Source organism: Arachis ipaensis, chromosome B02 (assembly GCF_000816755.2).
Source record: "Arachis ipaensis cultivar K30076 chromosome B02, Araip1.1, whole genome shotgun sequence".
In the NCBI taxonomy this organism is placed as follows: domain Eukaryota; kingdom Viridiplantae; phylum Streptophyta; class Magnoliopsida; order Fabales; family Fabaceae; genus Arachis; species Arachis ipaensis.
In genome coordinates this window covers 95,746,661-95,757,445 of record NC_029786.2, presented here as the reverse complement: position 1 = coordinate 95,757,445, position 10,785 = coordinate 95,746,661, and positions in this window count along the sequence as shown.

Below are 10,785 nucleotides of genomic sequence, written 5' to 3'. Positions count from 1 at the left end.
ATAATCAAATAACCAATTAGATAATATAAATTTAAATGTGGTCTGGATGTTTGTACAGACATACATTTGACATATTTTGATAAAAGTATAGATTTTAGGTTTAGAGAGCGTGTTTAGTTGAAAATATAGAATTTACAACCTCTAAATTTTGTATATTTATTTTAGAGAATAAAGTGTAATTTTTTATTTTTTAATATATTTTTTTATTTTTTTATCTTATTTATAAAATAAATGGTGAGGAATGACATTTTACCCTGTCAAATGAAATCTAAAATTTAGAGAATCTAAATAAAAAAAAATATAATACAAAATGCAAAGAAATAAATTAAGACACATAAATGGTGTCTGATCTTGAGTCTTACTCCAAATCCTACAATTATCCTGACATTAGTAGCATAAATTTTTTTTATAATTGAGCATTTTGATCAAAATTTTGGTAATAATATTTGAATGAAAAAATAAATAAATTCTTGACGTCCGAAATTGCGGGATAAAATTAAATACTCTTGAAAAGAGTTATGTTACACATATAAGTCTTTTTATCTTACAAGTCTTATAAGTTGAGCCAAGTCTAACAAAAACTATGACATTCATCCATACTGGAGCGTGATAACACGCGCGTCACTCAACTGTTTCCAAAGTGCACTTTCACTCACCATTGTGGAAGACACTTCTTCTTCTTCACATTCCTCCTTCTCCTCCTCCTCTTCCTTCTTCTTCTTCTCCTTCTTCTTTGCGTTTCTCCTCCTTTTTCTTTGCGTGATTCATCTTCATCGTTATTTTTTATTACTGTTATTGTTGCTGCATTTTTTTCCTCCTCCTCTTTCTATTGATTTTGCAATATTATGTATTTTTTTTTATTCTTTATTTGATTTTTTCTCCCAAGAAGAATTATAAGAAAACGAAATAAGAAGATGAGGAAGAAGAAGCAGTAGAAGATGAAGAGGAGGAAGATGAAGAGTTTTGAATTATGCAGAACTTATCAGAATAAAAATACACCAAAAAATTCTTAAAATACACCAAAATATTTTCATGTTACACCCAAATATCTTCGTGTTACACCCAAATTTGTTGCAAATACAGAAAAATATTTTCTCTAATGCTGCGTTTTTTTCTTCTTCTTCTTCTTTTCCTTATTTCTTTCTTTCTTTTAGTTAAATAAATGTAAATTCATCCTCTTTCAAGTAATTTTGCTGCATTATGTGTTTCTTTTCTTCTTTATTTGATTTTTTTATTTTTATTCTTATTAAGAGAGTAAAACAAGAAGAAATTTGAGAAGGTAAAATAAAAAGGAAAAGATGAATAAGAAAAAAAAGAAGAAGATGGCAATGATGATAAAAAAAAAAGAAGAAACAGTAGAAGAGGAGAAGGAGGAAGAGGAAGAGTTTTGAATTATGTAGAACTTATTAGAATAAAAATACACCCAAATATCTTTGTGTTACACCCAAATATCTTCGTGCTACACCCAAATTTGCTGCAAAAAAAAAATATTTCCTCTAATGTTATATTTTTTCTTCTAAATTGAACCACACCTTAACCACTTGATTGGATTCAAAACAATAATCAATTTCGTTCTGGTTCAATTGACAATCTGACTTCAACAACGAGATAACTGATGATGAAAGAGAAAGAGAAAAAGAAAAGATGAGAAAAAATTTCAATGAAAAAAGAAGGAGAAAGAGAAGGAGGAGGAAGAGGTGGTGTTGATGACGACGATAACGAGAGAGAAAAATTACAAAGAAGAAGAAGAAGAGGCACGAAGAAAAACGTGAAAGCAGGTGAATATAAATGGCTTGTATGACTTGTATAGAAAAACGCTTGTATGTGGAGAATAACTCTTTATGAAAACCGGTTGATATTGTTAGTGGATATAGACTAATTTGTCTAGTTTAGGGTTTTGAAAGACTAATTTGTTGTTAAAACAACTATTGGAGCAGAAACAATAAAAACATAGAGTAGAAGTAAATTGGATAGTATTCATTATAGTTATCAGAACTAAACTGATAATTGATTCCGTCATACGACCGGGTCATTGGTTTAATTAGTAAACTATTGGAAACCAATAAATTATTAGTTCAACTGGTAGATCACTAATTCACTCGACTGACTAAGTCATAATTAAATAAAAATATAAAATTACAAAAAAATATAATCAAAAGTTAAAATGCATGTTTTCACAAACATATTAATGCCTAGTTTAAAAAAATAACTTAATTAAGTTACTTTTGAAAAAATAACTTAAACAATAAATGACTATATTAAAAGTAACTTATAAATAAGTTATTTTGTGTTTGGGTTTTTAGTTTTAAAAATTAAAAGTGCTTATTTTATAAAAATATGATAAAAAGTAATAGTATTATGAGAAAAGTAATTTTTTTTAACTTTTCTATAAGCTCCTAAATAACTTCTTAGAAAACTGCAATTTGGTTTTAAAAATTACACCAGATATTAATATTATTATTTTTTATAAATCAAAAACTCAAAAAAGTTACTTTTAAAACTTTTCAAAGGCACTCTAATAATAATCAAGTATCAACTTATACACATAAATCTATCACACAACTAACGATGCAAATATAAATAATAAATTAATCATTAATACAAAATACTTACTTTTTTAATTTAAATGAACAAGTTAAAAGAGCAAAACATAACATAATTAATAAATTAATAATTAACAAACTAATCAAAAACATAAATTCAGCTAATTTATAAATTAATCCATCCAATATGTACCATTATACCAATAGTCCAATATTGCTTATGTAATTGTCAATATTTTATATTAAATCAACTCTTATTATTATAATTAAAGGCTAAGACTAAGACTACGAGTCTCTACATAGAAACTATCTATTCTTACAGCAATAAATTTATTTCGGTGATTATTTTTAACAATAAATTCAACTCACACTGATTATTTTTCACAGCAACAAAAGATGGTTCGGTGACGGTGGCGGAGCTTAATTTAAACAAGGGACTGTAGTCCTCCAAATTTTTTATAAAAAAATTAGTAATATTTTTTTAAAAGATAAAAAATATATATTCAAATTTTTATATAAAATAATAATAAAAAATCAAAGAATTGATACATTTTTTAAGAGGAAGGCTAATATTTAAGAAGGAGAACATATAACTTTTACAATATCAACACCTGTAGATAGTTCTTCTACTTTAATGAATCACGAAAAAAGTGAAATACAACTTTCAAAAGTTCAAAAAGTTACATCTGATGAGTTTGACCTTAATTTTTTGAAACGAGACCCTAAAAAATGACTTTAAATTTGGCAATATCACCCAAACCAGAGAGATGAGATTAGACGAACTTATCTTAAATGGGATCCATATCAAAAGTATTTTGACAATTATCTTCTATCTGGTCCCCCAAAATTTTGTTTCAAGTTCTGCCACTGTTCAGTGATGATTTATAACAATAAAATTGACAGGAACAAAGAAAAAAGAAAAATTAAAAAAGATAGAACAGAAAAATATGTGGACAAAAGAAATAAAAGAAGGTTTAATTATGCCGTGACTACAAGAAATAGAATATTTGTAACAAAAATTTTGTATAAAATTTAAAATTGTTACAAAAAAAAATTTATGATAATAATTGGTAATTGTTATAGAAGAATAATATTTTGTAACAACATTACAAATTGTTACAAAACATGCTAATATTTTGTAACAATCTAATTTTTTTGTTACAAATTATGTTAATTTTTGTAACGAATTGTTATTTTGTTATAAAAAAAATTAATGTATAATTTTTATTCATAATCAGATTTTTAATGTTAACTAAAAATTACTTTGTGAAACTTAAAAAAATTTAATTAAATTATAAATATAAACAACAATAATTAAATATAAAAGGAAAAAAAACTAAGATACACAAATATAATTTAAGTAATTAAGATTCTTATGTAATTTTTTATAATTGGTTATTTCATATGATTTGAAATTAAAATTTAGTAATGGAAGCATTATATAATTTAATTTAAGTAATTTTTATTATGAATAAATTATGGTTTATTTTATTAAATTGAGCTCTAAGAAATTAATTTATTAGGGATGATTAAATTGATTTTTATAAATACTTTAAGTTTAGGTAATTAATGTTTATGTACAATTTTTATTATAATTAGTTGTTTTATATAAATTGAAATTAAAGTTTTGGTAATAGAAAAATAATGAAAAGTTATATAAATAATCTGAATAATTGATATTTTCGGGTTTAAAATTGTATTTTATAAAATGTGATTAATACATTTATTCTATAATTTGAATTAGAAATAATTATTTAAACTCATTGATATATTGATGAATAAAATTTTATGCATTTTAAAAGTAATCTTTACAGTATTAAATTTAAATTTTAAATTGTTATTTTATCTCAAATATTTTGTAAAACTATTATATTACTTATATATATTTTATCCTAACTTAAAATTCCTAAATTAAAACCTAATTCTAACCTAATTTCATAAAACCTAAATGCATACGTACATTCAGAAATAAAAGAAAGAAACAAAGGGTAGCTCGAGGGAAAAACGGGAATTAGAAAGTGAGGGAGATGCGAGGGAAAAAGGAGATAGCGCGGTGGGCGTCACTGCCACCGGCGCTGCCGTCGAATCACCACGGTGAAGAAGGAGAGAGAAGCAGAGCCGCGAAGAGAGAGATCGACGGAGACGTTCACGCCATTCGTCCTCATTGCTGCCATGCGTTGCCGTTGTCGCCGTTAGTTTCGCTACTTTCGAGCTTGAAGGAGAAAGGGAGAGTGATGCTGACAGAGAAATTGATGGAAGCCAATGAAGCGCGTGAGAGAAGGGAAGCCGATTCTGTCACCACCGCCGCACCTAGTCGCCGTCGTTGGAGGTGAACCGGTGTCGCGTCCTTGCTGCGAGAGCCACCAGCGCTACTACTATTACTCAAATTCCGCTTCTCTTCCATTAGGGTTTGCTATCTCAGCAGCCCCTTTGAAGCTACTGCCGGTTCTGTCAGGGGTTCCTGCCGTGAATGCCACCACCAGCATCACCATCCTTCTTGTCTTGGTCTCAATTCTTGTTTGGTTCAGCCGTGCTTTCTCTGCTTCTAGTCTGGTCTGATTGCTTGTCCGCTGAAGATAAGTACAGTTTATTTGAGTATGGTTACCGATATTGTTAATTGATAATCTGCTGATGTTAGCTGAAATATTATTGCCTATATTTTTAGTTGATTCTGTTGATGTTGTTGTGGTTGAAAATATTGGTGTGTAAAAGTATAAGTATAGTGGAACACTTTAGATGGTACTTGTCACGACAACTTGGTAGGAAATCACACCTTGATGAAGTTAGGATACACCATGAAAATCATTAAAACATGTGATAGATATATGTCTGCACCACCACCATATTGAGGCCACAGAGCTAACTAGTTTAGGTACTCCATCTGTTTGTGAATATGCCAAGTTGACCATTCTATGTTTTAATCTATCGTTTTTTCTGTTTTGATGTTTTGTCTACTGCAAATTCAGCTCTTTTTTGTTGATTCACATTCAATTCAATTCTTCTGTAACTGGCTCTTCTCTTTTCTTCTTTATTTGTAATTTTGATGTTAGGCATTTGGTTAAATGCGCTCGACTGTTCATTTCTCGTGAGCATGGCTTTCCTTGTCTGCTTCCTTATCCTCCCTTTAATCTTCGGTAAGTAATTTATTTCTCATTCTATATTGTGGATCATACAATTCAAATTGATCTTTTCAAACATCATAAAGGGACTATTTACGTTGCGTAAAATTGAACTTTTTTGGATTACTCTCCTATTTCAGTGCAAGGGAAACCATCCAAGGCCGTTGTTGATATTTTGGAAGTTCTTTTCAGGTTTGAATTTTCATTGTGACAAATATTGAGGTGTTCAAAGAAAAACTTGAAGAGCAACGAACACGGCAAGAGGAAGAATTAGCTCGACTGAAAACTCAATTGGAAGCTCAACAAGCCGTTGTGAACTCATTCATAACGCGCTTTGACAATGAAAGAAACTAGACAATTAAAGGTATCCCTAAAATTACTTATGGTTTTAATACATATTTATAGATGATTCATATATTATTGGGCAAAACACTACAATAAGCCAACATCAATCCAAATTTACCTATATGAGCCAAACTGAAAATCGATACAGCAATGAGCCAGATCATATTTTTATGTAATTCGAACCAGGGTAGTTCGAACTTCATCCTCAAATAATTCGAACCAGACCAGTTCGAATTTCGAAGAAAAAATTGAATGTAAATCGAACCAGACTGGTTCGAACTACCTATGCAAGTAATTCGAACCACTCCAGTTCGAATTAGGGGGAAATGTGTTCTTCATGTAATTCGAACCACCCTGGTTCGAATTACGCTTAAGCAAGGTTGGGAGTAATTCGAACCACCCTGGTTCGAATTACTAGGGAATTGGCTATATAAGAAGTTCGAATCAGGCTCATTCGAACCATTCTCACCTTCCCCTGCCCCACCAAATCTCAGAGAAAACGACCCAGATTCTGTCCGCGAAAGACCTGAACGCAATATTCTGCTCATGGAAGACGATCCGGCGCGGTTATATCGCTTGGACGGAGTCGCCCATATAGCTGGGGTCATCAACGAAGAGGTTAGTACGGAAATAACTTTGTTTTACCGGTACATGTGAGTTTTTGCTTTGGCATGCGAGTAAGATATTGGTTTAGTTGGTGGTTTATTTTCGGGGTGGTCTCGGCTACGGTGAACTCGGAGTTATCCCGGTCATACAAAGTCACCGTGAAGCACCTCGAATTCTTCAAGTTGGCCTCTATACACTTCACCAAGTACTGACTGAATTGCTGTCCGGTTCCCATCTGGGCCTCAGCCTCTCTACCCTTGCGAACAAAGAGTTCCGCAAGCCTTCCATATGTTGCCTTCACCAAAGAGCAAACAGGGAGGTTTATGACACCCTTTAGGATTGAGTTCACACACTCCGAGATATTCGTCGTCATGTGACCGAATCTCCATATAGGGTTTGGCTCATTGCAGAAACGAATTTCAGTTTGGCTTATTTAAGTAATTTTCAACTTCCCATGGTTTATTCTGGTTTTTTGCCCTATATTATTAGTATAGTTTAATTCTATATGGATAATGTCCTATTATTTGGTTTGATAAATTTAGTTGTGTATTGGTTGAGAAGTAAGTAATTAATTGGTTGTTTTTGATAGAACCGTAGACGGTGGAAATATCCAAGTTTTAAGGAAGGTTATGCCAAAATTTTTCTAAAAATTTTGGATAAAAGTTAATGGAAAAAATTATAATTGGTGTTATATCTTATTTCTAATTTTTTTTGTTTCGGTTTTTCTCATTTCCAGGAGTACTAAAATGGTGACAACATGCTACCTAAGGGATTCAAGAACATTTTGATTCATAGAGACACTAATATATGTTATACTTTTAACTTTTGGTTGAACTTGTGTAAGAAATATAACTTGTAGAATAAATCAATGTAGTCACTTATGTTATTTTATTTTAAAATAATTTTAGTTAAATAAAGCATGTTTGAATTATCTATATTTTTACATATTATATAAATATTGACTTGCTTAGTGAAGTAGTTAATATATCAGTTAATTAAAAAAATAATTTAGTAAATTATGCATGTAATTTGTATTAAAAAAAATTGTTGCAAAATAAATATTGTGCTTTTGTAACTAAAAAAAGTTACAAAATCAAATTATATTTTGTAACAAAATTTTATGATAAAAAAAAGTATTGTCACAAAAATATCTTGAAGATAAAAATTTGTTATCACTTTTATAACGAATTTCGGTTTTTGTATAAAAAAAATTTTGTTACAAAATATTACTTTGAATTGTAACCGTTCCATTTTTTATTACAAAATTTTTTTGTAACGGGACATACTGCAACAATCTTTTTTTGTTACAAATTTCTTTTGTTTTAAAATTTCAGTTTTTTGTAACAATTTTTTTATTACAAATATTATTTTTTCTTGTAATACGTAACTGAATGCGAAACAGTGACGACATTGGCTGCGACGACAAGTTTGAGTCCGAAACAGTGAACGCAACTGTGCAAGAGCTTAAAGGTGAAGGAATCAGTGATGAGAAAAGAGATAAGACTCGAAAAATAAGAGAGATATTGAACGAGCTTAGGGATGGGATGATCCGCTTTAGAGCAACTTGGGAGGTGGGGGTGTTTAGCGACGTCATTTTCATTTAAAAAAAAAAAAACATGACCTGGTCTAGGTCATATAAACCGTTTGGATTATCGATTTTTTTGAAAGTCGTTTGGATCGAATCAGTTTTTACAAAATCTTATGCTTGAACGGTCTAATTAGTAGCTCGGTCTGGTTAAGTGACCGAATTTTTAATCGAACCGGTCGAATCGAATCAAGTTTGATAACTATAGTATTCATAGCATAAACTCTAAATTTATATCTAACTTGTTTAGGAATATCTACAAGACCAATTAATACATTAAAATTAATAGGTAAATTATTATTGATCGAGTGGTTTTGAACATTATTTAATTATTACATATGTTAATCTTTTAAATTTTTAAAAAATCAAAGACAAATTAGTCTTTCAAAATTTTAAAATTAGAGAAATTGTTTTTCCCTTTCATTAACGACATCAAGTGATTTTTGACAGAAAAATTTAACGTGTTCAACGAAAACAATTGTCAAAAATTTAAGTAATAATTTTGGTTCTTCAGAAATAATTACGGCCAACAACACAAATATTTTTGGGACTAAGTTATCATTTTACTCTTAATTTTATTTATCGTTAACATTTTTAAAATTATTTTTATGGTAAATTTTCAGGAATCATTTTAATAGTTTATTCTATTTTATTATTAAATACTTTTAACCAAATCAACCAATCAATTAACGATAACATTGCAACAAAAGGCAAGTGGGAAAAAAGTATAGAGTTGAGTGAGTCTTTGACTTTGGTGCCGATCGAGAACTTTCTTATGTAGTTGCTTTAATTATTCTTATTCGTGATGTATGCAGTATATATCCGTAGTACGAGCCATTGGGTACAGAACATAGAACAATTTTGTTGACCATAGATTTTTGCGTCTATCATTAGTCCCCACATTCAAACACTAATTTATTAATGTTATTTACTTTTCCGGGTGAAGCTTATGAGTTCTTTAATTGGTTAAAAATTTGACTAATGTAATTTCCGAAAATATATATTTATTATGTGAAAGAGATTAAAATATCTATCAATTTTAATCAATCAAACACTGATATATATATTTAAACATTAATCTTCACTAATGGTGTATATAGTTTAGATGAATAGTATTTGCCACTAATAATTACCGGAATTTTCAAAAGGTATACTTTCTAGTACTTCAGAGTTGAGACTCGGTTCATTTGATTGGCAACTGCCCCAAAACAGTTTTTTTTTTCCCCCTCCATACATTAAAAAAAGAGAGGAAGAAGTTGTTTTTTAAAGCTCAAGCTACCAAGTTGATTAAACAAAAAAAAATAATTATTTTTTTTATTAACTACATGAATAATTAATTAAAAAAATGAATATAATTAGATAATTGTGTAAAATATTTTATACTATCAGTATATTAAAATTAAATTCTTAAATTTAATGTTAATCATTTCAGTTTTTTTTTTCTAAGGATGCATTTTTTTTATACATACAATATGTAGTTTAATTTTTAGCTTTCCAAAACAGATTTTCAAGATAATTGAATAAACTGACTTTGTGAATTTTTAGCACCAAAAAGCAAAGGCACCTTATGTAAGTTATATATTAACAAACTTTGGTTTATAATTTGCTAATTAATTTTGATGCCAAAATCAAATGTATTCCCAAATCATATATAGTGTACATCATGTTATATAAGATATTAAAATTCGTACCTAACTTTTTCCACCCAAACATCCTATTTTGGATGAAGAGATCTTGATCACATGTTCACAAGTGTTAGATATCATTATATAGCATCCACAAATATTTGATATTAATAATGTAGAAAAGATTTAGCGTGTCTTCCCACATATAGATATTATCAAAATACTATATTATATATCAATACTAATGTTAGCAGTTTTATTAAAATTTAATTAGTACTTAATTAATAAAATAAAAAAATAATTTTATATTATTAAATATAATTTTATATTATTTAAAATATTAATAATAATTAATTAATGACTACAAATAATAAAATTTATTAATTCCTTAGTATTCCTTTTATTTTATTATTATTATTTTTGTTCAGAAAACGTATAATTGTGCAACTAGTTAACTACGAAAGAATTGTATATGAATTATTAGTTATAACCTCCCCTCTCATATTCGCACTCCCTGGTTGTTCTTGGATTTTTTGTATAATGCGATTCTTTTATATTCTCAATCAATTATGTAATAGTAACAAACAAATATTGATCGCCAAAAAGCAATAGCTCAAATGATATAGTTTCTCCATACTCAATTAAGAGGTTACGAGTTCGAGTTTTCATATATTCGGTAAAAAAAAAAAAAAAAACAAACAAATATTGATCATATTACTCCCTTCGATTTTACATAAATAAAGTGTGTGTTGGACACGTATTTTTTTTTATTTGACACAAAAAATACGTGTTAGACACATGTCATTTTTCTATTCAATATGTAGGAGTATTAATGTGTACATAGAGACGTGTTACACAATTTTTTAGCACATCTATAATATTAAGAAAACCCCAAATAATAATATTATGCAAAAACACCACTTATTTTTTTATATAAAAAATAATTTCTACCTTTTTACGGT